Here is a 4,921-nt window from a genome sequence, read left to right as displayed (position 1 = left end):
TAAAAAATGTCTGTGACCGTAAAATGCAACCTTATTTTGCAAACGAACTGATGGTGTTGATACATTGCAAGTAGGACAAGCAGTGTAAACTTATTTATAGTCCACAATAAAGCTGCTCGAAGCTTAAAAAAACTACCATCAACAACATCTCGAGTCTGAACACCGTTCACCCATAATTCCTTCAGCTCATCAACCAATGGCCTTAAGAAAACATCAAAATCTTTTCCAGGTGAATGTGGAACAGGAATTAATAAAGTCAACATAAAGTTAGTCTCTTTCATGCATAACCACGGTGGCAAGTTGTAAGTCGTTAACACAACCGGCCACATGCTATAAGACTAACTCATATTTCCAAAAGGATTGAATCCATCAGCAGCCAATCCAAGACGCACATTCCTAGGTTCCATTGCAAACGCTGGATTGCTACGGTCAAAATCCTTCCATGCTTTCCCATCTGCAGGATGACGCATGATACCATCTTCTTTAACATGCCCTTCATGATGCCATCTCATATGTTGAGAAATGTGCCTTGACGCGTATTTTCGCATCAACCGAGGGGTCAATGGAAAATAACGCATAACTTTTTAGGCCACTTTCTTCCCCTTGGTATTTTTATCCACCCAACGATCCTCCCCACAAATTGGGCACTTGTGTTTTCCTGCATTTTCCTTCCAAAACAATGCACAATCATACTTACAAACATGGATTGACTCGTAACCCAAACCCAATTTCCTCATCAACCTCTTCGCCGCATAATGTGACTTTGGTATCTTATTTGGAGATGGGAATGAATCTTCTAACAACTCCAAGATTCCATCAAAAAATTTGTTAGGAATTTTCCCCAACACTTTGAAATGCATCAACTTAGCTACGAAATTCAAAGATGTGTATTTTTCACACCCTGGGAATAACGGAGACTCCATCTCGGCAAATAAGTCATTGTAGTATTGGCTAGTACCTCTGCATTCTGATGCTGGTGGTATCTCATCATCAACCTCGTTCTCATCATCTTCACAATTGTTAGGTTGTGCTATATCATTAAGAACATCCATCATCTCGTCCTCGTGACATTGGTGGACCACTCTATTGGTCGGTGTACCAATTTGTATAACTTCGTAGAAAACCATTCTCAAAAAGATGACTTTCTAGCACACCAATCGTTTGCAATTCGATATTAAGACACTTGTTACAAGGACACTTCACTAGTCCCCTTGTATCCACAAATTGTTGAGCTCTCTCAACAAATGCAAACGCTCCAGCAACATACTCATCAGAAAATTTATTTGAATTATTAATCCAAGTCTTGTCGATCGACATTCTATAGGACACTGCACAGTGTAAGAAATTATTAATTATTACACTGCACAGTGTAAGAAATTATTATTTGAATTATTATTTTTTCAATGAATTATCATGTTTTACAAATAAATCATCAATAACTTATTAGATTAAAGTTTATTAATTAATAAATTAAGTGAGTAATTAATAATCAATTTAATTTCAATTTTATATATAATTTAGTAATTACTTTTATTTGATTTAATTATTTGTTTCATTATACTTATTTTATTAATTATTACCTTTATTGGTTATTAAATTTAGTAAAAAAATTATAAGTTTATGCATATTGACCATTTATGATTATTATTTATTGTATAATTTTATTGATTCACTCTTTACTACTTTTTTCTTTTTATTTTTTTTTAATGAACGCAAATTGCTTGCTCAGAGTTGATGTATGGTACATATATACATAAATTTCCCTAAAAAAACACACACATGTACTATACATCTTAATTAGAAATATATCATATTTTTTCTTGGGTAAACCTGACTCCATATTTCTTGAGGAAAAATAGTTGCATCAAGAAAATGGATAGACTATTACAAAAGGATGGGAAGTAATTAAAGAAAAATAACATCACAAAGAACAAAAAATAAACATATTATTATGAGAAACTCAAAACTTGTAAAAATAGTAAGACTTCTTTTTATTGATAAAAAATAAATATACTATTTTAAATAGGACTAAATATGTGTAAATATCAATCTAGTTATAGGTAGCTATAGCTTAAACATATTGTATTAATTACATGGAATTAGATTAACCTCCACTTAACTCTATATTGGGTTCTATTAGAACAACATATATTTTTCTACATACATTAAAGTCTTACAAAAATTCAATTGAAACATGCATTCTCTTAAACTTATAGCACATAATGAAAAAAAAAAACCAAAATAAACAATCCTAAATACAGAGAATAAACACATTTGAAGAGTAAATACCTCAATAAATCAATCAAAATCCAAAGTCTTTCGTTATAGAAAATCCTGCAAAACCAAGCTCTTGCTCAAATTACAATCAACAATTAATCCTGAAAATTAAAAATGCAGTGGTTAGTCAATAGAGTACAAATTAATAAAAAGAAGAGTAATGCAGTAGTGATTTATTATGTGGTTTGGTGTTGTTTTAGAGGCTGCAAGTAATGACAAGGGAAAGCTCTCTTGAAATGAACTCAAAATATGAAATTCCTGCTAATATTAAACAGAGATGATATATAATAATAACTTTCAAGTCCTTACCACAAAAATTATTAGTTGATCAAACAAAAAATGAGCCACACTTGCAATTTAAAAAAAAAAAAAAAACCACTTTAGTATTCACTCTTTTCTTTGCTACTACATGAAAAAAAGAGAAAGGAGAATTGGGTTTCAAAGAGAACCAATACCCCACATCACACCAAACCTCACTTATGCCATTTTTCTTTTAAAGTTTTTATTTTTAACATGTAATGTCAAAGGGGCTGCTGATTAATGTTGATTGATTTCTTTCCTTAAAAATAAAAATGAGAGAACTAAAAACACATATGGAAGTTTTGAAATATAAGTAAACTCATAATTTACTCAAAAACAGTTTCAATTCTTTCAATTCCTCAAAGCATCAGACTCAGCAGTATCAATTAATTCAGCTTCAAAAGAAAAATACCAATGGGCTGGAATAAATCTATCAACATTAGCTTGATGACAGGAAAGAGATAACTGGTGAAGTACCAATAAGCTTGTTTTAAAATTGATGATTTCATACAAAGAAGCAAAGATGCAAGTCAAAGAAATATAAAATGAAATGAAACTTTTAAAAATATAACTATTTGAGCATGCTAAATAGTAAGATGGGAAAAGTCAAAATATAACTAATGGCAAATAAAAACTATGAATTTATATTATGTTATCCAATCCAATGGTGAATGCTTGTCGTTTGAAGGCAAATGGTTTTGCCAATTATTATTCTATGACTGTCAAGATAATAAAATAAGCTGGTTGACCCAAAACTAATCAACTCATTCAACATTAATCAAGCAAGAAATTTCAATATTGTAGCTTATTAAAAGTGGTTAGTCAACAGAGTACAAATTAATAACAAGAAGATTAATGCAGTAGTGATTTATTATACCAAGTAATATATATATATATACCAAGTAATAGATGGGTAGTTTTGTTTCCTGTAATACTACAACCAAATATTTTAAAATGTCAAACAGTAGCAACTAAACATATAAAACACAATTACGATCCAAAGAAATCATTTCGAAAATGCATGTGAAGATATCAAGTTCGAGTTCATAGTTTGCCTTGCCTCACCACAATAGAGACGCTTACATGTTCATAGTAAGAATTGTTTTCAAATTACAGCAAATGACTGAGACATTATTATAAGCATCAGAAAAACTAAAACACACATCTAGAGAGAGAAATGAGTGAACAGAGTTCTAGCATGAACGGTCAAGCTTACTTAAACTAATACATTATTATAAGCATCAGAAAAACTAAAGAGGAAGCAAGATTGAAGAGTCGACCAAAGAAAAACCTTACCATATAGACAAATCCTTCAGCAGCTTGAACAATGGCTTTCATTCGATCATTAGGAGTAGTGGGTGTGGTTAGCAATACCTTTGAAGCATACAAGAAGATGCAGGTTAATTTCATTTAAAAAAAAAAACAGAACACTGTATCTATCCAAATGAATGAAAAATCGGAAGGCCAATAAGACACACCAGTTCAATATTCTTTTTCAGAGCTTCCTTTCTTAAATTATCAGTCTCTTCTAATGGAACATCTGGGACTACAAGCCCTGCAAACATCAAGAAGTGCAATAAGATATATAACAACATAAACAAAATAGTTGTCCTTTTCAAAGAGATAATGAAGAATTTAAATCAAAATATAAGACAGTAATTATTTAAAAAAGTGCAGCAAACAGAAAGGGGGGAGAGTGGAGGGCGGGGGGCGACGGAAGTTGTATCAATCTAAAGCACTAGAACATTTTCAATCGTAGGAGGAAAAAAACCTCGATTTAGACATCTTGCATTACTACTCACTCTAATATTTTTTAAAATATACTTCAAGATAAATAAATTATCACAAAGAACAAAAAAACCATCATAAGGAAAAATTTTAAGGTACGGTAAAAAGATAGATATGCAGTACCATGTACACCAACATCTTTTATGATAGACATAAAATTCTCAGTACCACGCTTCAGAATAGGGTTGTAATATGTGAATAAAGCAATTGGACAAGATAATTCCGGAACCACCTATTGACAGTCTAAAGTCGGTCGATAATAAGGTTGAGAATTATGTGACATTCTGAAATAGATTTTATTTCCATAAAAATCTTACCTGTAGGCTTGCGCAAGTATGTTTGGAGTTGGACCACTCAGATTATTGAATGACAAATCCCTATGTGGTAGTTATAACTGAAATTAGAGTCCTCATTAACTATGCACATGAGAAGAAAGTCAAAATGTGATGGAACACATACAAGAAAGAAAGACCAGTCAAACTTGCAACAGGTTTAGGAATTGATCCAACTAACTTGTTTCTGCTAAGCCGCCTGAAAAACTTGGCATGAAAATGTC

The 4,921-nt window shown here is 31.6% G+C and overlaps 1 long non-coding RNA gene across 2 annotated transcripts; it reads right to left on the bottom strand.

The window, feature by feature from the left end:
• Positions 1-1,107: 1,107 nt before the first annotated feature.
• On the bottom strand, positions 1,108-4,602 carry LOC133829401 (uncharacterized). 2 transcript variants are annotated; one of them, XR_009891746.1, is made up of 5 exons: positions 4,489-4,602; positions 4,056-4,132; positions 3,874-3,951; positions 2,290-2,378; positions 1,108-1,328 (listed from the first exon to the last, which is right to left on the bottom strand). It is a non-coding gene; the product is annotated as an uncharacterized LOC133829401 (long non-coding RNA). The 2 variants fall into 2 exon arrangements; XR_009891745.1 differs by lacking the exon at positions 1,108-1,328 and having other exon boundaries at positions 2,036-2,378.
• Between the last annotated feature and the right edge of the window lie 319 nt (positions 4,603-4,921).

Source organism: Humulus lupulus, chromosome 4 (assembly GCF_963169125.1).
Source record: "Humulus lupulus chromosome 4, drHumLupu1.1, whole genome shotgun sequence".
In the NCBI taxonomy this organism is placed as follows: Eukaryota; Viridiplantae; Streptophyta; class Magnoliopsida; order Rosales; family Cannabaceae; genus Humulus; species Humulus lupulus.
Note: the sequence above shows the minus strand (reverse complement) of the source record. Positions and strands in the feature narration are given on the sequence as shown.